The sequence below is a fragment of the Orcinus orca genome, chromosome 21, assembly GCF_937001465.1.
Source record: "Orcinus orca chromosome 21, mOrcOrc1.1, whole genome shotgun sequence".
NCBI classification, from domain to species: domain Eukaryota; kingdom Metazoa; phylum Chordata; class Mammalia; order Artiodactyla; family Delphinidae; genus Orcinus; species Orcinus orca.
In genome coordinates, this window is record NC_064579.1 from 22,413,553 (window position 1) to 22,437,789 (window position 24,237).

The window sequence follows — 24,237 nt, forward strand, 5'->3', positions numbered from 1 at the left end:
ACAGTTCCCGCGGGGCTCTGCTCCTGGGTGCCCGCCTCCACCCCTGCGCCTGCGCATTCTGAGCATGGACTACAACTCCCAGACTGCATCGTGCTGCCGCCCTCGCCCCTCTACTTCCTGCTGGGGCGTTTCGTGAGTGACAGCGTCTCTGCGAGTCCAAGAAAAGTTAAAGGTGGGCGGAGTTTGTGGGCTGCTTGGGAGGCCGTTAGGAGTTGCTTACTTTCTTTCTGTCACAAGAAAGCAGCAGGTCTGCAGCAGATTTCTGATGTGCAGCTGCCTAGATATCGGGTGTGCACGGGCTTGGCTTTTCTGAACCGGGAGAGGGGTCTTTCAGGCACCTGCACAGGTGGTCACGCCTTGCGCTGGTCCTTGCAGTCAGCTTGTCCTTGGAGTTGTCCAACATCCTTCCCAGGGCGCGGGACAGGCTGACAGTCCTGGGTTTTACTGGAGTGGTGGGTTTTTTTCCTTCTTTTCTTTATATCTTCGCAGGCATTTCATGGGAAATTAGTCGACTGTAGAGGAGGCTGCAAGTCAGATATTTTACCCTGGAAATCCACGCGCGTTTCTTGAAAGATTGCGCCTAGTTATAGTTTCGTACTTTGTTTCGGTTGGGCCTGGGATCCCTGTTTTCATGATCTTTCAACTAGTAATTGTTAATGTGCTCTGAAGACAGAATCCTGGAGGAATGCCTGTATTTAAGGGGAAATAAGTCTCCTAACGCACCTCTTGACTGACACCCTTGATATATGTAGTTAATATATGTGATATGACATGATTAATAAATGTAATGCGTGGGAAACTACAGTCCCCACCCCATCCCGCTGAAAGCAGAAACGCTCCAGTTCCCGAGTGGGGAATGTCAGAGAGAAATGGGCTGAAGAGCGAATGGCAGGTGGGAGGTGAACAATTACAGGTGACCACAAATTGCTTTTTCAAAAAATGTGTTCTTGTTGAGGAGAAAGCTGGATGGTGGGTTGAGACCCAGCTTTGCCATTTATTAACTCTGTAATTTCGTACACATTTGCTCACCTCTTTGAATATCAGTTTCCTCATCTGTGAAATAATGATGATTTTACCTTTCCTCCCCACATGACAGTTTTTGTGAAGGCAAGTTAAAGTATATGTGAACATACTTCTTAAACTCCATAATCACCCAAAAGTGAGCTGGTAATGATAGTAATGTGGCAAGTGTAATGAAAGGCCAGGGCAACTAGAAACACCAGTTAAAAGAAGGGGTGAAACTAATGACAATGGGGTCAAGGCTGAAGAATAAAGCAAATGAATCTGGGAAGGGCCTGAGATTCTGGGAGAAGACAGATGGGTCAGCTGGCAGTATCTCTCTCTTTCTGTCTTGTTGCTGAGCTTGAGAAAGGTAGGAGCCACATCTGATGTTCACAGTTGTCTGCTTGATGTCTGACACAGTGTCCAGCACGTGGTGCCTTTGCTCTTACCTTCCCTTTGCCTGGAACACTGTTACCCCATGTTATCAGTCAGGATTCTCTAGAGAAACACAGCCAGTAGGAAATGTGTGTGTGTGTGTGTATGTATACACACATATATGTATATATTAATGAGTATACATACATATATGTATACTCACTATATATATGCATGTATACTATATGTATACAGTATACACATACATATATGCACATATGGTAGCATATACACACACACATATATAAGCTATACTAAGATTTGTTTCAAGGAATTGGCTTCTGTAATTGTGGCAAGTCTGAAATCTGTAGGCAGGTTGGAAACTTAAGTGGGAGCTAATGTTGCAGTCTCGGGGCGAAACTTCTTCTATCTTGGGGAAACCTCAGTTTTGCTTTTAAGGCCTTTCAAGTGATTGGATGAGGCCCACCCACATTATGGAGGGTAGTCTCCCCCTTACAGCTTGTAGATGTTAACCACAGCTCCAAAATAGCTTCACAGCAACATCTAGGTGAGTGTTTGATTAAATAGCTGGATACTATATTCCAGCCAAGTTGACACATAAAACTGACCATCATATCCTGGAAAGTCTTTGCTCAATATTATGTTTTCATAACATTTAAAATTGCAGTCCTCCACACACACAGCCTTACATTCCCTACTCTCCTCTTCTTTTTCTAATGTTTCCCTTAGCACCTATTATCTTTGATCCATTGCCCTATTTTTGATTTCTTATGTTTACTGTCTTTCTGCCCCTTGTAGAATATAAGCTCCACAGGGCAGGGATTTGTGTGTGTGTTGTTAACCGATGTATCCTCAGCACGTTGAATGGTACCTAACGCACAGTAGGCCCTCAATACATCTTTGTGAATGACTGAAGGAATTTTGAAGGTGGCTACTCAGTAAATACTTGTGGAATACATGGAGGGTTTCATCCTGAAGTATTCCTGAACAGACTCTCTTGAAGGGTGGAAGGATAGTAGATTGCAGGAAAAAAAGGAATAATTTCAGAGTTCATATCTAGGAGGTGGAAGAAATGAAGAAGCAGCAGATCAGGGTGTACGTTCCCTTTGCCCTGTTACTTAGCTGTGTGACTTTGGGCAGGTTATCTAATGTCTCTGGGTCTCAGTTTCTTCATTGGTAAACTGAGAATAATAATACTTAGTACACAGGGTTCCAATAATGAAGAATTGATGTAATAATAGGTTTAGCCTAGGACCTGCCACATAGTGAGCAGTAAGAGGTAGCTGTTGTCAATATCATCATTATTATTCAATATCAAAGTGGAGACATTAATAAGAATCATTGAAGTAGACTAAAAGTAAAATTATTGGAATTTAAAAGACGAAGGGCCTGTGAGGTTGGGATGCTAAAGTCTGAAGTGATGTTAATACACACGTTTGGGTCCGGCAGAGAGTTAGGGGCATAGTTCACTTTAGGTCAGGGTCCTTTAATTTTGTTTCAAAACAGAATGAACGTCTTTCAGTGTATGCAGCCCAGAAAACAGATTAATTGACACCAAACCCTTCAGTTTGCCCCAGGCTGCCATTTTAACTGCAGGGCTAATTGGTTCCAGGTCAGAGGTCCCATTCATTTGCTTCCTGCCGACACTTGAGAGAAAAATGTACATTTTTGCTGCTGACGTTTTGCTCACCAGGATTCTTTTGTTTTCTCCTGAGGTTCTTGCTTTGGGCAACAAGAGAGATGGTAGATTCCAAAACAGCTTTCTATCTACCCTGACCCAACTCCATCATAATTATTACCATATACAGCTAACAGGCATTTTTAAAAAGAGCCAAAGGAATACATACTCACATTGAACCCCGTGCATGTCTTGTGGCTTACCTATTGGTACAAACAGAATTTCTAGTTTTGGTCCCCTCTGATAAAACATAATAGTTTTTCCGATATGTGGGTTGTGTGTTCGTCAGAAAAATACTAATTTTGAAAAACATAGTGTGGACCTGGTCATTCTGTGACATCATGTCTGATTTTAGCTTCTTGGGAGGAAATATTTATAGTCACGAAGACAAGTAGATTTCATGTAGAAGAAAGATGAAGGCCGGATGTTTGAGGTTTTTCTTCTGGTCATTCTGCTTCCCATAGTATCTGACTACAGCTAGTTACAACGTTTCATGTTTGTTTAAGGAGTGGGCAGATTGTGAAAAAATAGACAGTTGGCTGCAGCATTCTGAGCTATGTTTTTGCTTCTTGATTTCTGCTTTGCTCCGTTGTTATAAGAAATAAACGGGAGTGAGAGCCACGTTTAAGAATGATAGATTCTTTCAGCAGTTCTTTTTTTGACCCAAGGTCATTTCTTCACATAGAGGACTGTGGAATTTGGAGTAACATTTTTTTTGAGTGTCATCCAATTGTGGATGGCTGGACTTTGGTGGGGAATAGTGGTCACCTCGACCTTCCTTCAAGATTACAAGATAATTTCTTGTCTAACTGTTAGGGGTGGGTCAAAAAAGGATCACTGTTCTGTGCTGCTTCCCAAGTGAAAAAAAAAACCCACTGATTTAAATGGAGTTCCTCCTTGCTTTCCTGTGTATTTTGTTTGAGACATGCTCATAATAAAGAATCAAAACAGTACTTTCACATTTATTATTTTCAAATTAAGGATAATCAAATGTCAGTTTAATTCAATGTCAAATTAAGACTGATTGATGTCCTGTCCAAAGCATTAGCATATCTTGATAAATCCTTTTCTAATAGGAATAACCTTGGATGAGATTGGGTGGGACTTAACACTTCGTTTTGTTTTCGTGGTAGGTTGTCCATATCTGTATCCTTTCTGATAACTAAAGCACCTAGCAGGGATGGAAGCCTCACCTCCTGAGTTAACCTTGTTTCAAAGCCTCAGGCCTTTCACTGCATAATCCCAGGAGGTGTCATCCACATCAAACTGTGAGTTTTTTTCAAGGAGGGGACTTTGATGACTTATTTCCATCATTTTCCTAAAAGGTGGATAATTGATGTTCTATTTTTACCTTGTTCTTTTCATTCCTGAGATATGACAGTTGTGGTCACTTTTTGAGTGAAATTGGGATTGAGTTCCCATGGTTCCCTCCACTTTCCAGGGACACTCTGGCTCTGAATGTTTGTTCTTACCTGACTCACTATCTCAGCCTCCATGGAAGGACCCTTTGTTTTATCTTGCCAGATTTTCACCAGACATCTTTTTTTCGAACTCTTGCTTCCTTTCATGTGTGTGGTTCCCCTCACCTTTCCAACTCACATGGAGTCCAAGGTTTTACTTCTTGGGCCTCTTTTCATTTAGGCTCTCCAAGGAAATTAAAATTTTCGTCTTTAGCATACAGGGCAGTTTAGCCTTACATGCCCACCTCAGCTTTGGACTTTATGTTTGTATATCCAAAAATCATATTAACGTGTCCTGCTCGCCAAGGTTCATCTGCCCCTCAGTACTGACAAGAGTTTCAAAATTTGGAGTCTTTTCTCCCTTCTCTATCATTTATTTTAAGTGGATACGAGTCTTACTTTCTAGCTGATATGAATTATACTTCCTTAAAAAGAAGACAAGTAATTGTTTAAATTTAAAGTACTTTTTACCCAGCTAGATAGATTATCCTCTTCATTATTTAACTTGATAAATAAATACTGGACCCCTATTAGGTCCCGGGCAAAGATAATAGGTATGGGAATATAACAGTGAACAGGACACAAGAAAAGTCCCTTCCCTCATAAAGTTTACATTCTAGGGAGAGACATACAATAAACACATTTACAGATTATATAATGACAGGCAATGGTAAAGGATTAGAAAATGATGGGACTGTTATTTTTGATAGGATGCCTAGGGAAGGTCTTTTAGAGAAAGTGTCGGGTTCCAGAATAAAGTGAGGAAATGAGCCACACAAACATCTTGGAGAAGAACGTTCCAGAGAAGGACATAGCAAATCCAAAGGCCTGAAGCTGGAGGGAGCCGTGCAACAGCAGGGAGGGCAGAGTGACTGGCACCCATGAGAGATGGCAAGAGTGCTGGGTGAAGACACTGCAGAGGAAACCAAGGGCCAGATCATATAGAGTCTTATAGTCTAAGGAAGGACTTTGGATTTTATTTTAAGTGTGATGGGAAGCCATTGGAGAGTTTTGTGCAGGAGAGTAACAAGATGTGGCTTATATTCCGTATTTTACTTTTGTTGAGATGTATTTCATATACTGTAAAACCTACCCTTTTAAAGTGTATGATTCAGTGGTTTTCATACAGTCACGTGATTATGCAACCTCCGCCACTATATTATTCCAGAACCTTTTGTCATCCCTCAGAGAAACCTCTTAGCAGTGCCGGCGAGCAGTCACTCCCCATTCTCCTCCCCCATGCCCTCGAAACCCCTAACCTACTTCCTGTCTCTATGGATTTACTGATTCTGGACATTTCACAAAGGAATCGTATAACATGTGGTGTTTTGTGTCTGGCTTCTTTCTCTTAGCATGTTTTCAAGGTTCACTCATGTCGTAGCATGTATCAGTATTTCATTCCCTTTTACAGCTGAATAGTATTCTATTATATGGATATACCACATTTCATTTATCCAGTGATGGATATTTGGGTTGTTTCCACTTTTTGGCAATTATGAATAAAGTTGCTATGAGCATTAGGGTATAAGTTTTTGTGTGGCTGTGTGTTTTCACTTCTCCTGGATAATATAACTAGGGGTGGAATTGTTGGATCATGCGGTGACTCCATACTTAACGTCTTAAGGAGCTGCCAGACTGTTTTCCATGGCAGCTGTGTGAGGGTTCTCATCCTCACCAACACTTATTATTTTCTTTCTTTTGATTATAGTCATCTAGTGTGTGTTAAATGGTATCCTATTATGGTTTGCTTTGCATTTCCCTAATAAGTATGAAAAATGAAGTTGCGCTTCTTTTCATATGCTTATTGGTCATTTGTTTATCTTCTTTGGAGAAACGTCTATTCAAATGTTTTGCCCATTTTTTAATTGGATTATGTCTTTTTATTGTTAAGTTTTGTCCTTTATATATTCTCAATAATAGACCCTTGTCAGACATGTGATCTGCAGGTTTTTTCTCCCCATTCTGTAGGTTGTCTTTTCACTGCCTTGGTAGTATATATTGAAGCAAGTTTTTAATTTTGTTAAGTCCAAGTTATTTATTTTTTCTTTGATTGCTTGTGCTTTTGGTTTCCTACCCAAGAAACCATTGTCTAACCCAGGGACATGAAGATTTATATCTACGTTTCTTTCTAAGAGTTTTATAGTTTTAGCTTTCATATTTAGATCTTTGATCCATTTTGAAGTAATTTTTGTAAATAGTGTGAGGTAGGGCCCAAATACATTCTTTTGCACATAGATATCCAGTTGTCCCAGCATCATTTATTTAAAAAACTATTTCTGGGAATTCCCTGGCAGTCCAGTGGGTTGGACTCGGCACTTTCACTGCCGTGGGTCCAGGTTCAATCTCTGATCGGGGAACTAAGACCCCACAAGCCACACGGCATGGCCAAAAAATAAAAATAGGGGCTTCCCTGGTGGCACAGTGGTTGAAAGTCTGGCTGCCAATGCTGGGGACATGGGTTCATGCCCCAGTCCGGGAAGATCCCACATGCTGCGGAGCAGCTAGGCCTGTGAGCCATGGCCACTGAGCCTGCGCGTCCGGAGCCTGTGCGCCGCAACAGGAGAGGCCACAACAGTGAGAGGCCCGCGTACCACAAAAAATAAAAAATAAAAAAAATAAAAAGAATATTTCTCTAATTGAATTATCTTAGCACCCTTGTCAAAAGTCAATTGATCATCGATGTGTGGGTTTATTTCTGGATTCTTATTCTCTTCCATTGAGCTATGTATTATCCTTATGCCAGTGCCACACAGTCTTGAAAACTGTAGTTTTGTAGTATATTTTGAAATTGGGACATATGAGCCTTCCAACTTTGTTCTTCTTTTTCAATATTTTTTTGGCTATTTTGAGTCCCTTGAAATTCCACATGTATTTTATGATCACCTCATCAATTTCTGTAAAAAAGCCAACTAGGATGACTTATGCTTTAAAAGTAACACTACAGCTGTTTATATGGAGAACATATTGTAGAGAAACCAGTTAAGAGGTTATTTTTAGTAGTCCAGGTGAAGGATGATATTGGCTTGGAGCGGGGTGTTAGCTGTAGAATTGATAAGTGGTTAGAGTTTGAAGATATGACTCTCTGGGTTTGTAGATGGATTGTGGTGTGAGAGAAAGAGAGGAACTGGGGGCGATTAAAGGTTTTGATGTAGGCAACTGAGTGGACACTGTTGCCATTTACTGATATGGGGAACCCTCATGAAAGAGAGCAGGTTAGAGGACAAAAAATCAAGACTTTGCTTTTTACATGCAAGTCTGAGATGCCTATTAGAAATCCTCATAGGGCTTCCCTGGTGGTGCAGTGGTTGAGAGTCCGCCTGCCAATGCAGGGGACACGGGTTCGTGCCCCGGTCCGGGAAGATCCCACATGCCACGGAGCGGCTGGGCCCGTGAGCCATGGCCACTGAGCCTGCGCGTCCAGAGCCTGTGCTCCACAATGGGAGAGGCCACAACAGTGAGAGGCCCGTGTACCGCAAAAAGAAAAAAAAGAAGTCCTTATAGAACTGTCAAGTAAAAAATTATATGTGTATAATTCTGGAAGAGATCAGAGCGGTAATATAAGTGAGTGTGCAGATAGTATTCGATATCTTGGGACTGAATGAAGTGATTAAAGGAAGGAGTATGAATAGAGAAAAGAAGAGTTCTGAAGATGGATTGCAGGGTACCCCAACTTTGAGAGGTTGGAAAAAGGAAGAAGGTCCAATAAAAGAGATGCAGATAGCTGCAAAACCAGGAGAGTGTGTGTGTGGTATCTTGGATGTGAAGGGGAAAAAGATGGAGGAAGTGATTAATTGTGTCACAAACTGTGAGCGTGAGTAAAATGAGGACTGAGAGTCGTGTGTTGGAGTTCACCGAAGAACTTGATTCAGCAGTGCTGGGGACAAGAGATTGGAGTGAGTTTGAGAAAGAACGGGAAGGAATGAAGTGGAAATGGAAGACTCTTTCAAGGAGTCTCTCTTCCCCCCCTCCTTTTTTTCTTAATTTGTTTTACTTACAGACATTTTCATGAACAAAAGTAGCAGGAAGGGAGACTTTCACTTCTAGCCAAGATGGAATAACAGGGACCATTTTTACTTTCTTGCACGAAACAATTTAAAAATGGACAAAATATATGAAAGAGTGGTTTGAAAGACTTTGGGCAACAGGCAACAAAAGGCAATGATGCCTGAGAGGCAAGAAAATAAATGAGTGAGACATATGACTGCTACAGCTTACTACCTTAAGAGAGTTTTCAGGTCTCAGCACAGGGAGGGGGACAGAGCCTGGTGGACTCCATGAGTTGAGGAGATAGAGCTGAGAGTCTAGGGAGACCAAGGTGGCTGGAGGTCACAAGACAGAGTACTGGAGAGAAGAGAGCACTGAGAGAGAATTTCAAAGATCTGCAGAGGGTCCCTCTTGATTTTTTATCCGAATACTCATCCGAATATGGTCCCTCTAAAATGATCAGCAGAAACAGTGTCTGGTGCTCACACAGTATTGGTAACAGTGCCTTTTTCCTCTATCCACAGTGGAAAACAGCAAGATTCACATGGCATTTGGTACTGTACCCAGAAGCTTTTGCCTCAGTGATGAGACTAATTAGCCATAGTTGGAACATTTCTGTGCTCTTGCCTGACAAGAACAAGATCTTAAAGGCAAGATCCAAAAAGATCAAATCATTTCCAAGTATCTTAACATCGCAGGACAAAGCTCAAGAATACTTACAGGAACGCTTTTTGTCATATTCAGCATTGTACTGAAGGTTGTAGAAACAAAACTGTCTTTATTTGCATGTGACATGCTTAACTGTATTATCTCTGTTGCACTACTCACCTTTGCCATTGTAGTGCCAAAGCAGCCGTAGACAATATATAACCAAATGAGCATGTCTGTATTTCAGTAAAACTTCACTTAAAAAACAAGCATCAGACCACATGTGGCCCATGGGCCATAGTTTGCAACCCTTGGTCTATGTAGAAAATCTCTTGGAATCTACAAAAAAGTTACTAGAACTACTGAAGTTAGAAAGGTTGCAGGATACAAGACCAATACACAGAAACCAATTTTGTTTACATATATAAACAATGAACAATCAGAAATTGAAATTTAAAAATAACAATTCCATTTATAATAGCATCAAAAATATAAAATATTTTGGGATAAATCTGAAAAAGATGTGGAATATCTGTACACTGAAAACTATAAGACATTGCTGAGAGGAAGACCTAAGTGTGTGGAGGATCCTTATTCAATGGCATACATATATATGACTCAATATCGTTAAGATGTTAATCTCCTCAAATTGGTCTATAGATTTAACACAATCCAGATTACAATCTCAACAGGATTTTTTGTAGAAATTGAAAAATTGGTTCTAAAATTCATGTGGAAATGAAAGGACCTAAAACAATCAAAACAACTTTTATAAAGAAGAATGAAGTTGGAGGCCTAACGCTACTTGATTTCAAGGTTTATTATAAAGGTACAGTAATCAGGACAGTGTAATATTGTCATAGACAGAGACAAATAGATCAGTGGAGCAGAATGAAGATACCAGAAGTATTGCCACAGACATATGAACAATTGAATTTTCAACAAAGGTGCAAAGGGAATTCTGTGAAGAAAGGATGGTTTTTCCAGCCAGTGGTGCTGGAACAATTAGATACCAAAAAAAAAAAAGAAAAGAAAAGAGAAAGACTTCAATCCATATACCTCACACAATATACAAAAATTAACTCAAACGGATTATAGACAAATATGAAACCTAAAACTATGAAATTTCTAGACGAAAACATAGGATAAAACATTTATGACATTGAATTTGGCACAGATTTCTTAAATACAACACCTAAAGTACAATGCATAAAAATATTATAAATTGTACTTATCAAAATTTAAATTTCTGCTCTTCAAAAGACACTGTCAAGAGAATGAAAAGACTGCGATAAAATATTTGTAAATTATGTCCAAGAAAGGGTATATATCCAGGATATTAAAAAAAAAACTCTCAAAACTCAACAAAAAGAAACCAACTCAATAAAAAATGGGCAAAGATTTGAACAGACGCTTCACCAAAAAAAGTTTCTGGATGGCAAACAAGCACATGAAAAGATGCTCAACTTCATTCGTCAGTAGGAACATGCAAATTAAAACCACAATGAGAAACCACAACTATTGGAATGGTAAAAAAAAAAAAATCTGATAACATCCCAAGTGTTGATTAGGATGTGAAGGGTCTGGAACTCTCCTACACTGCTGGTGGGGATGTAAAATTGTACAAACAACCTGGAAACAATTTTGCATTTGTTTTGAAATGAGCCAGCCATTCCATCTAGGTATTTACCCAGGACAGATGAAAGCATATCTCTGTACAAAGATTTGTACATGAATGTTTATGGTAGCTTTATTTGTAATAGCCCTAAACTGGAAGTAACCCAAGCGTCCATCAACAGGTAAACGGATAAACTGTGGTATAAATAAATAATACTCAGCAATAAAAAGGAATGAAACATTTGTACATGTTGCAACATGGATGAATCTCACAAGTATTAAGCTATGTGAAAGAAGACAGACCAAAAAAAAGGAGCACATATTGTATGATTTCATTTATAAGAATTCTGGGAAACGCAAATGAATACATAGTGACAGAATGAAATCAGTGGTTGCCGGGAGTAAGGGGTGGGAGGGAAGGGATTTCCAAGGGGTATGAGGCAACTTTCAAGGGTGATATGTTCACTATCTTGAATGTGGTGAGCGTTTCATGGGTATATACATATGCCCACTGTACATTATCGTACATATGAAATACATACAGTTTACTGTGTGCCAATTATAGCTTCAGTAATTTTCAGGATTCTGCTATTCTCTTTCAGGGAGTTTGGGGGTAAAGGGGAATCGAGAAATGCGGCGTACTTAGAAGGGGATATGGGATCAAGCATGGATTTTGGTTTTTTATTAAGTTGGGCTATGCTATAGCATGTTTATATTCTGATGAGGGGAGAGGACACACAGACGCAAAAGTAAGAGGAACTGACAGAGTCCTTGAGTGGGCAGGAAAGTCTGGGCTGGTATCCTGTGCGCGAAGGAGGCATGGGCCTTGGGGAAGAGGACAGCTCATCCACAAAGGGAGTAAAGACAAAGGCAAGAGTGAGGCTTGCCTGATGCCCACACTGGCTCTTTGTTAGTAATGATAATATCAACAATTACAACAATGAGAACAGTTAGTAGGCACTGTATTCATTAATAAAATGAGTCACACAAATTCCGCAGTAATTGATTTTCTTTGATGATGTTTTCAACCAGGACACAAATGAGCATCTTGTTGGTACAGATTTCTGGGTGTCTCCAGCTGAGAAGGGATAATAATGCCGGCAACTCCAGCTCTCCTTTGAAGCAATGCTCATTTGGTCTGAATTGGAGTAATCCATTGATAGAGAGAATAGAAAGTCCTCTGCCTGTGTATTCAGTGTAAAATTTTACTGCAATTCAAGTTTTTCAGTGTTAGTAATATTTTCATAAACCAAAACCTCTGTTCTCCTGTCCCCTTGTCGGTACCATCACCGTCACTCCCAGAACCATTGCAGCAAAACTAGCAGGAGCTCCCAAAGTGGTGCTAGACACGAAACGACTATCTCACTGCATCTTCGCACCAGCCCTATGGGGCAGATGTGCCATGAGCCCCTGTTAATAGTTGTGGAAAATGAGTCTTACAGAGGTTAGATTATTGCCTGAGGTCACATCTCCGAAGTATCAGAGCCAGAATTAAAATCCAAGTCCGTATGACCCCAAAATCCTTGCTCTTAACAAGAATTGTATGCTGTACTTACCTCCCCTTCCGAATGAGAAGTTTCACTGGCAAGAGTAGATTATATGGAATTTCCCTCCGATTCTTATTCATTGCAGGGACCACCTTTTGACAATAATAAAGGAACTCAGATGAATGAAAATAATTCATTTTCAACATCCTGCCTCAGCAACTGTTTTCATCTTTCTCCATTTCCTTTCGATCCTTATCCATGTGTACATATTTCACATAGTTGTAGATGCAATGTTATATTCTGCTTTTATGGTTAATGTTATACCAGGCATTTCTCTTGTTGCTCTTTAGTCTTTAATGGATACATAATATTCCACTTTGTTAATGTGCTGTGATTTAATTAACCAAATCCCCTTGATGAACAAAAGTTTTCCCCAGTTTTTCAGTTTTATAAACTATGCAAACTGATTTTCCCCCCATCTTTTGTAATTTTTTTCAAAAGAATAAATTCCAAAGAATGAGATTACCAAACAAGAATTTGAACATGTTTATGTCTTTGGTACTTTAAAAGAGTGAAATTAGGAAAGTTTGTACCTTGGATGATGGTAGATAAATTTCATAACTGGCACAAACAGATGAATAGTTTAATTATTGTTCAGGAAGACCAAAATTGAAGACAAATGGGGAGTGACTGCTCAAGGGTACAGACTTTCTTTTTGAGGTGATGAAATGTTCTGGAATTAGATAGTAGCGATGGTTGCACGGCTTTGGGAATATACTGAAAAGTGAATTGTATGTATACTTGAGAGGGGTGAATTTTTATGATATGTTAATTTAACTCAATAAAGCAGATATAAAAAAATTAAAGACAGTTTCAGATATTCCAAGTAATGGTTTCAGCCCTTGCTAAATTACTATCAGAGTGTCCTGTATTTGTTTTTATATTTGGAAGCAGCGTTTCACAGAGCTTAAGCTCATTAAAATGCCAAATGACATCACCACTTAGCAGCTGCGTGACCCCTGGTGAGTGCTGTAGGTTGTGTCCTCCGGAAGCCTATCCCGAGACAGAGTTTGGGGTGCAGGATGTTTATGAAGGATCAGGACTTAGGAAGGCAAGGCAAGAGCAGGACTGGCTGGAGGAAGGGATGGAAGTGAGATGCAGGTCTGACACAGCCTCAGCCAACCCCGACTGTCAGTATCCTGCACTGGGCTGAAATGGCCAGGCCTTTTTTACAGGGAACTTGTGCAGAAGTTTGGTGTGTGCTGCCCCAGAGGGGGAGGACTGCAGGCCAGGGGTGCTCTGCACCTGCGGCCGACTCTGAAGGAGCTGATAGCAGAAGGCTGACCACTCTGCTTCCCACAGGTGGGCAGCAAGACCGGACATCTGGGTGCAACATCTCCATGTCAATCACAAGAAATTGCTTTAACCGCTTTTGCCTCAATTTCTTCACCTGTTAAACTGAGATAATAATACTATCTACCTGTTAGGATCGTTAGAGAACGAAATAAGGCAACACATAGGGGACACTTAGAACAGTGCTTGTCACAAGTGTTCAAAAAATACTAGCGGTTATTATTTTATTATTTATAATACTATATATTATTAAATATAATTTATAAATATATTATAATACTAAAATTATTAAATATAATATATAAATACTATCTATAGTATAATATTTGTTACTATCGTTTTAATGAATAATATAGTCAGTTTTGAAGAATTGTAATGTAGCATATATCCTGAGAAGGCTCTGAAGACCTCTTTTATTTTTTTATTTTTTAAAATTTATTTACTTATTTATTTATTTTGGGCTGCATTGGGTCTTCGTTGCTGCGTGCGGGCTTTTTCTAGTTGCGGTGAGTGGGGGCTACTCTTCGTTGCAGTGCGCGGGCTTCTCATTGCGGTGTCTTCTCTTGTTGCAGAGCACCGGCACTAGGTGCACGGGCTTCAGTAGTTGTGGCACGTGGGCTCAGTAGTTGTGGCTCGCGGGCTCTAGAGAGCAGGCTCAGTAGTTGTGGCGCACGGGCTTAGTTGCTCCGTGCGTGTGGGATCTTCCTGGACCAGGAATCGAACCTGTGTCCCCTACACTGGCAGGCGGATTCTTAACCACTGCACCACCAGGGAAGTCCCTGAAGACCTCCTTTTTTTTTTTTTTTTTTTTTTTTTTGCTGTACGCGGGCCTCTCACTGTTATGGCCTCTCCTCTTGCGGAGCACAGGCTCCAGACGCACAGGCTCAGCGGCCATGGCTCACGGGCCCAGCCGCTCCGCGGCATGTGGGATCTTCCAGGACCAGGGCACGAACCTGCATCCCCTGCATCGGCAGGCAGACTCTCAACAACTGCGCCACCAGGGAAGCCCTGAAGACCTCTTTTAAGTAGACTTTATTTTTTAAAGCAGTTTTAGGGTCACAGCAAAATTGGGCAGAAAGTACAGAGAGTCTGCCCCCCAACACACATGCAGCCTCTCCTACGATTCTGAAGGCTTCTGAGGAATGACGTCTTTCTGAGATGGCTTGTGTATATTTTGAGGCCGGACTGGGCAGGCCTCTCATACTGCAAAGAATGAGTTGAATGATGTTCTGAAAGCTTCTCTGCCCAAGATTTCCCTGTGATCTGTCTCCTCCCGACTGATACTTCTATCCCATTCAGTCATTCTTGGTTGTTGACACCTCCACTGGTGAGATGGGGTTACTGGATCCTTCCTGCTCTGGCAGTTAGCTGAGAGCGGAACCTCATGTGAAGGAAATGAGCTCTGATAAACAGTTGTGGAATGGGGGAGCTCCCCAGTGCAGGGGCTCAAGGGCAGTGGGCCTGGATGTTGCACACAGCAAAGCCTGTGCATTTGTGGGGAGGGCAGCATGAACCCATGGGTTCCCTGCTTGTGGTTTGGGGGGGTGTGGGGAATCGGGAGAGGAAGGCAGATGCTCGGAAAGGGAGGAGGAGGGTAAGAGGAGCCTTTGCTTAGTCACAGCTTTACCAAGGGCTGACCCTTGGGTACAGCTCTGCTAGAGGAAGAACAGAAAGACAGCTTAGATTTTTTTACTTTTTAATTTTGGAATCGATTTCAATTTTATCCACATTGTATAGGAGAAAATTTCTAAGTGTCGAAACAGCTTTGCTTTGAAAAACAATCATCCTCCAGGTAAATGGACTTTGTATGAATGTTAACACATATAAATTCATGTAACCAGCTGCACAGTCAGCATACAGAACAATTCTACGATCACATAAAATTCCCTGTGCTGTATCTCTGTACTCACACTCACCTCTGGCAGCCACTGATCTGTTCTTCAACACTATAGTTTGAGACAGCTCTGCTTTGAATAATTTCGTCTTTTATCCTCATGGAGTTTGCGAAAACTGTGGGTTTTTGGGTCAGAGAGAAATGTTACCTCTTCCATTACTAAGTATGTGATTTGGGGAGGTGAACTTAATGAGACATGGAAAGAAGAGGTAACATATTTATAAGGTCCTGCCCGCTGAGGATAAGTCTGTCTTTGCCATCTTGGTATCTTTGCCTTACTCAACAGATCAGAGTGAAGTTAATGGCTGGTGGCGTGGGGATGGGGTGGTCTGGACTAAATGAGATAATATATGTGAAGTACTTACAACACTGGTTGTCATATAAGAAACGTTCAAAAAATACTAGCTGTTATAATTTCATTATTACTCTGATGAAAAATATAGTCGGTTTTGTCCAGACTGTGCTGAAGAGTTGTGATGTAGCATATACACCAAGAAGGCTCTGAAGATGTTTTTAAAATACTGAGTTTATTTTTTAGAGCAGTTTTAGGTTCACAGCAAAATTGATTTACAATGAACAAGTAGAAAGTTACTTGAGGAAAGAAGATAAAGGGTTTGGGAGATGAAATGAGATGGGCAAAAAGTAAAAGAGCCAGCATAGGGTGTGTTTGAAGAGAGAGATTTGTTCTGTTTTGGGGGGACGGGGTTGAGACATGGAAAAAAAAAGATTGGGTGTAGTTGAATGCTGTGATCAGTAGGGCTTTTTTGCTGGATGAGGAGGATGTTATAGACATTTTGTTTTGTATTATAAAGGAAAATTTCTATGGCATTTTCAAAAGATGATATAAAGTTTTAAGTTGCTTTTAAATTATTTTTGGATATAATTTACTTATGTGTTCTGTTTTGTTTTGTTTTGTTTTGCGGTGCGCGGGCCTCTCACTGCTGTGGCCTCTCCCGTTGCGGAGCACAGGCTCCGGACGTGCAGGCTCAGCGGCCATGGCTCACGGGCCCAGCCGCTACGCGGCATGTGGGATCCTCCCAGACCGGGGCACGAACCTGCGTCCCCTGCATTGGCAGGCGGACTCTCAACCACTGCGCCACCAGGAAAGCCCTGTCTTCTGTTTCTGAGGCAGACCTTGAAGCAGCACAATAGTCTTTTTTATTTATTATATTATACTTATTGTGATATATATTTTAATAAATGTGATATATATATGCAGATTTAATAAATACTATGTGCCAGGCACTGTTGAAGTGGCCTTATCAACCTTATCTCATTTAATCCTGAAAACAACACTAAGAGATAGGTATTGTTATCAGTATTCCCGTTTATGGAAGAGGAAACGAAGATTTACAGGGGTTGAGTAACCCATTCAGAGCTATTAAATGGATTTGAACGCAGGCTTTCTAACGGCAGAAATCAATCCTTTAGCCATTATGCTATATTGCTGCCACTCAGCTTCAGATTTCTCATCTGTAAGATAGAGAATAATTCCTAACCCATAAAATCATTCTGAGGCTTAAATGAGATCATTATAACCTCCCTGAACGGTTTATTCTCATTCTTCTTTGATTCCAATTGTCCATTACCGTGCCTTGCACATAGAAGAGATTTCAATAAAAGCACTACCATTTTATGACTAAACTTATTCCATACCGACTCTAGGTTTTACGCAAGAAATTATTGAGTTAATAATTACTGTGTTACCACTGGCGATACAAAGCTAAATAAGACAGTCCTTGCCCTGAGAGCTCAAAGTCCTGTGGGTTAAAAACACACAAAGAGATCATTCCCAGATATTGTGGGCAAGTGCAGTTAGAGCAGAAGTACAGGTGTATGGTCTGCCTGAAAGCTGTTTTAAAGGATAATTTGGAGTTCAGAAGGTAGGTGAGTAGAAAAAGGTGGGCTTAGGAACCCAAGACACCGATGGGAGAGTGGAAAACCAGTGGTATTTGGTGTTTGTTGCTGAAGCATAAAATGCTAAGCAAGAGGTGGCAAGAAATGAGGTTGGAGAGGTAAGCACCGTGTGTGCCATGTGGAAAAACTTGAACTCCATCTTGTCAGCCATTGTTTCCAAAACAGCTTTTTTCCCCACTCTCTTTAAATTTTTGCCGTATCCGTGTTGTCTCTATAATATTATTTAATACTAAAATCAGTTCATTTTTACTTAACCTTGGCCTAAGCAGTAATATCCCCGAAATCACAGTTTTGTTATACCAGTTTTATTTTTCTAATACACTTTACAATAAATGCATTACAGTTAAAAACTTAGAAAATATTTATCCTTGGATCACTGAAAATCATCTCAGATACCCCTGAGGGAATGTGTACCATGCTTGTTCAGGTAAGCAGTGGGGAGTCCTTGAAGGGTTTTCAGCAGAGGAATGATTCAGTTAGATTTACTTTCTTTATGAAAAATGGAAATTTAAAAATTTTACATAGGAAAAGAGTGAGCAAATAGGCATTTCTCATTACAGAATGTTCTCTTTAAGATTTAGGGTTTATATTCCCATCTCTAGTCTATGGATCCCAGAGAAAAACTAGTTTGCCAGCTTAAGCCACAGTACTTCTTTTAAGAAGGTCCAAATGAACAAACACTTGTTTATTTTCCTAAGCAAATACAAAGCACTGTATTTGCTTAGAAAGTTTGCTCATCTGTATGATTTTGTGAGCCTATTGTTTTTATTCTAAGAGTTTTGCCTTTTTCTCTTTTATTCAATTTTGTTTTATAATCATGCTTCCAAAGTAAAATCTACAGAACAAAGTTTTTTTCAGAGAAATCTAGTTTCTACCCTTCACCTCTAACTGGTTCCCTCAATCTAGGGAATTATTTTTTCAAATTTACTTGTGGTTTATCCTTCTATTTAAAAACATGTATAAAGATAGCTCCACCTTGCTTTGTTCACACTGTATTCTGGAACCACTCCATAGCAATACAGAGAGATGTTTTTCATTTAGAGTGTGGTTTTTTGTTTGTTGGTTTGTTTTTAATAAGTTCATCCTGATACTTTTATTTATTTATTTATTTATTTATTTACTTTTGGCTGTGTTGGGTCTTCGTTTCTGTGCGAGGGCTTTCTCTAGTTGCGGCGAGCGGGGGCCACCCTTCATCGCGGTGCGCGGGCCTCTCACTGTCGCGGCCTCTCTTGTTGCGGAGCACAGGCTCCAGACGCGCAGGCTCAGTAGTTGCGGCTCACGGGCCCAGTTGCTCCGCGGCATGTGGGATCTTCCCAGACCAGGGCTCGAACCCGCGTCCCCTGCATTGGCAGGCAGATTCTCAACCACTGTGCCACCAGGGAAGCCCCTGTTGCATTTTTTAATCGCCTTGGCACCTGGAGCCATGGAGGAAAGACCTGAACCTTCTCTGAAAAAAAAAGTTGTTTTTTTTTTTTTTTTTTTTTAACTTTTGTGACTTTGGCAACAGGGCCTGAAAGTGTCACAGAGAGAATAACTTTGAGCATTACTACTTTAAGGCAGAAAATCATTTTACCTCTATTGTTACCAGCTCAATCCTGTTTGGGTACCCAAAGTATTATGTTCGTAATCATGCAGGAGCCTGTGAATTCAATTAAAATCTGGTGTGACTTCCTGAAAATCACCATTTAGGATGACTGAATTCCTTTAACTTGATTGGGCAAGAGGGCACATGTCCTAAAACGTGCTGGAGTCTCTTCCTAGCATCTATTTCTTACCACCCAGAGTCCAAGAAAATAGTCCTCACCTTATGGTCATTAGTATTTACTGCAGACCCTTGACTTCCCCTCTGTGTTTTCTCAGCATCCTGTGCAAGGAGCAGGTTGGGTTTGAATGTCACGGTTATTGAGCAAATTTGAAAATAGGTGGGTTTGTAGGAGTCAGAGTGAGAAGGGTAGCTGGTCTCGTAAGAGGAGTGAGAAGTTAACGGACTGTGGGAGGGATGAGTCATAGCTGCTCTGAGCTTCAGAAACAGCTCAGCGCGGCCAGCTGTGGGCACTCAGCCTTTTAGCAAGTGACTCTCTCCGTCCTCCCCCAAATGGGCTGGGACACAAATGAGTCGGGAGGTCCTGAAGAGGAAACTCCACATTTGAAAACTGTACCTTAGCCTCTCAGTTCCGCGCAGGGACGGTCTTTGAAAACTGGTCATAAGTCCGAGCTCACAGGAGTGACCTGAAGGAGGTGCTGCCAGGGTGACAGAGGCTGGAATACACAGAATCTCTCTCTCTTTTTTTTTTTTTTTTTTGCATGAGGTTAAGTGGAAGGATCTGCTGCTATTGCATATCCAAACCTAGGCCATCCCTAATGCTTCATCGTCTTTCTCAGTTCCGACAAAAAAAAAGTTCGCGTGTACATTTACGCACCGCACCCTAAAAATTGTTGGGAGGAAAAAGTTTGTAATAAAAAGAGGCACAGCAGTGTGGTTAGGTTTCATTTGCACTGCCCTCAAACTAGTGATCTCACTGGAAAGAAGCTCAGAGACGTCAGAGGTGTAGAGGGAAGGAAAGGCAAGTTGCTCCAGGTTGGATCAACAATTCAGCATAACCATTCATCAGGAGTTGTCCCCGGAGACTCCTGGATCCCGCAGCTTTGCTGCCGGAAGCTGTGGCCCGTGACTTTGGTGAGGCTGTGAGGTTAGGTACAATGCAGGGGCGTAAATGAAGGAATGTTCCCTTTCTCCTCTCCATTGCCCTCCTTCTTTCCTGTATCCTCTTAGTGTATCTTACAAGGATCCCAAACTGTCATTCCCTTCGTGGTTGAAGGACTCTATTGTAAAGGGCCCTTCAGTTCTTGGGCAAACACAGTTAAGATGAAGACCCTCTACTGAGGCCCCTGAGTCACAGCTCTGAGTTAAAAGACATTTGCTCTTGGGATCCTGGTGTCCAACTCTGCAGGCTTCAGTACTACTGTGTCCCTATAAGGGAACACAGATGAATACTATCCAGCATTCACATGAGAAACCCCAGCATGGTTGGCTTTCTCAGACCCACAGCTTGTTTCCTGTGGACATTACAATATGACAAATCCCAGAGTCTCTTCCGAGTAAGGTCCTCAGGTTTGGGACAAGGACAGAGAAGGGGTCAGCTTCAGCAACTCTGTGCACCAAACCCTATTGTGCAACCTTGTATTCTAGGCCCTAAATGTCCCCTCAGTCAAGTACATCTTGTTTCTGTGGAGAAAAATTAAATGAATACATATGACAATCCAGTGGCAAAAACAAAACCTTGACATTTTGTTTCTATTCTATTTTTATGACGGAAAGAAAAGCAAGACAGAGGGGTTGAATAGATAACAGAAGGAAATGATAATCACACCCATTATTTCTTTTCCTAATTCTAGAATCTATAATCATTACCCAAAATTCCTCCAGAACACAACTAAATACCATTAGGTTTGCACTTATTGTTACAGATACTTGGTGCAAGTATTTGGAATATGACCAACTCTAGTGTGGTCAATCCTGAACAATCTAAAAAGAAAAAAAAGTAATAGCCAAGCAGTAAACCAGCGTCTAATGTCTGCTCCTGAAATGCCCAGATAGAAAAGGACGTGGGATATAAGTGAAATCTGCCAGGATCTCTCTGATCCCGTTAAGTGCCAAGCCAGGTTCGGGTCCACTGATCTGGCTTGCCAGGCGGATATGCACCTTCTCCCTTCACCCATCTGTGGGTGCCCCTCCTGGAGCGGTGCTACAACCTCACAAGCATGTATTTTTAGAATTTTAAGGAAAAAACTCGAACTCAGACTGATGGAGTTTTGCAATGTTAAAATATTATTATAATTATGGTGTTCACTACTTAATTCATTCAACTAACATGTATTGTCTGTACACTATATGCGCTGCTTGTTAGTTAGGCACTCACTTCTTGACCGTTAGATTACAGCACTGAAAAATCCACAGACTTTTCTCTCTCATTTTGCCTGGAGGGAATGAGGGCTTTGCACCCCTGCTGCACGCAGGTGTTTCCTTATTCAGAAAGAGGGCCGAAGGCTGCTCCAAACAGACAACTCTGTCATCTCAAGAACAGTTCTTTTTGGAGCAACTCTGCTGACTTGCTGTCCCTTTCTTCTCACATTCAAAACTGACTCTGTAGGTCTGGAGCTTAATTGGAGAAATATTTTAAATTCCACTGATAGGTGGCCCTTCACTGATTCTTGGAAGTGGAAAATATTTTGCTTTGGTCTGAAGCAGCTCCAGAGACAATGCACAACATTCAGCCTCTTGCACGGAGTGGTCAAACAGCTGCAGGTTATTACAGGAGCTGGAGAACATTCAGTATTTAAAATGAAATCTCTACACCTGACAGCAGCTGCAAAATCATCTATGCAGAAGGGAGAAATGGTTCCCATGAACAAGGGCCTTTGAAATGTTACACACCAGGACAAAGCCCTCCTGCTGTAGGGCAGGGTAAATTTGCCTGCATCCCACAATCATGCCATGTGCAATATCTAATTAAATTTACTTATTTGGGTCTCCAAACTTTTTGTGTGTGCAGGCACAAGGGTTGGCTTGCCATCCACCTACTCTTGCTTTTGAAAAAGGCAGTCATGTGATGAACCATAAGTATTAATGAAGATACTCATTAAATAAAGTAATATATATTTAGAATAGTCATCGCTTCTGAACTTTCCTACATTAGCATCAAAATGCTTAGAAGGATAAAAAGGCATGAGAATTCCGGATAGGGCTTTAATTCTAAAGCATAGAAAAACCAAATTAACTCTATCCCCAAGGCACTCGAGGGCATATTCCTCTTGCCCAGCAAAAACATAATCTTGGTCCCTAAGAATCATACCTGACATTTCTCTTGATTTAATTGATGCAAAAAAGGAGCAAAGCCACATTTAAATGAATGAACATGAATGCCTAATTCTTCTTCTTCTTTTTTTTTGTGGTACGCGGGCCTCTCACTGTTGTGGCCTCTCCCGTTGCGGGGCACAGGCTCCAGATGCGCAGGCTCAGCAGCCATGGCTCACGGGCCCAGCCGCTCCGCGGCATGTGGGATCCTCCCGGACCGGGGCACGAACCCGCGTCCCCTGCATCGGCAGGCGGACTCTCTACCACTGCGCTACCAGGGAAGCCCCCTGCCTAATAATTTTTATTGCAAATTATCTGCATGTTTTCCTTACCTTTGTGTGGCTTGCTGAGCCTTTCACAGTGTTCTTACCTGCATTATCTTATTTGAATTTCTCAGCAACCTTGTGAAGAAAACAGGTGACAGAAGTGACTGTCATCATTTTGCAGGTAAGGAAACTGAGGCTCCAAGGTCTCAGGGCTGAGAATTGGCAGTGGCACTCTGCACCAAAAGTAAGGATTTAATCTTTGCTGCCTTCCAGAAGGAACCGAGGCTGTTTGTCAGTACAGCCGATACGTGTGTGTGTGCCTTGGTATAAGTATGGAGACGAAAAGTAGCTGGAAGATTAAAAAAGAAGAACAAAAAAAGATATGGAAAATGGGCTAAAAGGGGGTGAGAATAACTAGAGAAGTTATGGAAAAGTGTGGTTCAATGCAGCAGAATCAGCCCCATGTGCCATAGGGTGAAAATATGAAATGAACAGCTATAATATGTGCTACGAGAATTCTTTGGTTGACACCCTAGCTAGTTGCTAGGCATTGCTTGTAGCAGATATTGTAGTTAGTACATGGAGTAACAATAAGACACAACTTTGAGATAAAGTTAACCTCAATGAGGAAGTATCAAAAGATAATGAATGTAGTCAGTAAATTATTGCCTAAGGAGATAGAGATGCCCTAAGCTAATCCATGCTTTATATCAGGACATCTGTACGAACTTATCTGAGGCTGAACATAATAGGTGTTATTAACCTGGAGGAATACGAATCAATTGTGTTTGCTTTATCTAGGAAAGAATGACTGTCAATAGGAGGCGGATGGCTGAACACCACCCTCTCAAGCCGGAATTCGGCAGTAAGGGTGGGGGGAAGGTGAGGGGGTGGGAGAAGGAAGTAACTGGCAGTCACTGAAATCCACTGTTATGGCACGGGATGCTTCATCAGGTGTTCCGGGGCCTGGGCATCCCTGTGCTCTGATTTCATGCTCGTCAAGCAGCCTCTAAGGGACCTGGAAAATGAGAAGGGGCTGCTGAGATTGGAGTAAACAGTCTGGAAAGACCTATTCCCCCTTAGCGTACAGTAGTAAACTAGCGTACAGTAGGAAACTAGCATTCTGCTTTAGATTTCAGGTCTTTGGGTATAGCTGGTGTGAGTCTGTCCTCCCATGATGCAACCAGTTCTGGGGTTTCTGCATCAGCAAAGCAGAACCCTGATCTTTAAGTGTGATGGGCATACCAAGGCTCTTTGCCCGTTTTGACCGTCCCATTCTGGTGGAAGCCAGCATCCTTGGATCACAGCTCTGCTGATCTCCCATAGTGACAGTGCACGTGGTGCTTTTTTCTTTTATTTAAATGACTAATTTGCTTGAGGCATGTAGGGCAGTAGTCTGGTTCAAGGGCAGCTGCAGCCGCATACTGGGACTGGAGAAAATAGGGGTTCTTGCCTTGGTGCTACCACTAGGCACATCTTTGATATTTCTAAGTATTTAACCTAGGTCTAGGTTTCCTCATCTACACGTTGAAGGGATTTCACTATATGATCTTGGTAATTTGCCCAAGGTCACTAAGCTGATCAGTGACAACTGAACATTTACCCAGTTACCCTCCTCCAACTTTACTTCTCTCTTTGTAAATTTGGGAGCAGAGTGTGGGTTAGTGAGGGCAGGGAGAG

At 41.4% G+C, this 24,237-nt stretch overlaps 1 long non-coding RNA gene across 1 annotated transcript in view; it reads left to right on the forward strand.

The window, feature by feature from the left end:
• The first annotated feature begins 37 nt into the window (after window positions 1-37).
• Window positions 38-24,237, forward strand: part of LOC117197423 (uncharacterized) — a 41,586-nt gene continuing 17,386 nt past the window's right edge. Inside the window, exons 1-2 of the long non-coding RNA XR_007474676.1 lie at window positions 38-172; window positions 4,210-4,344. This is a non-coding gene — a long non-coding RNA (uncharacterized LOC117197423). The remainder of the gene's footprint in view (window positions 173-4,209; window positions 4,345-24,237) is intronic.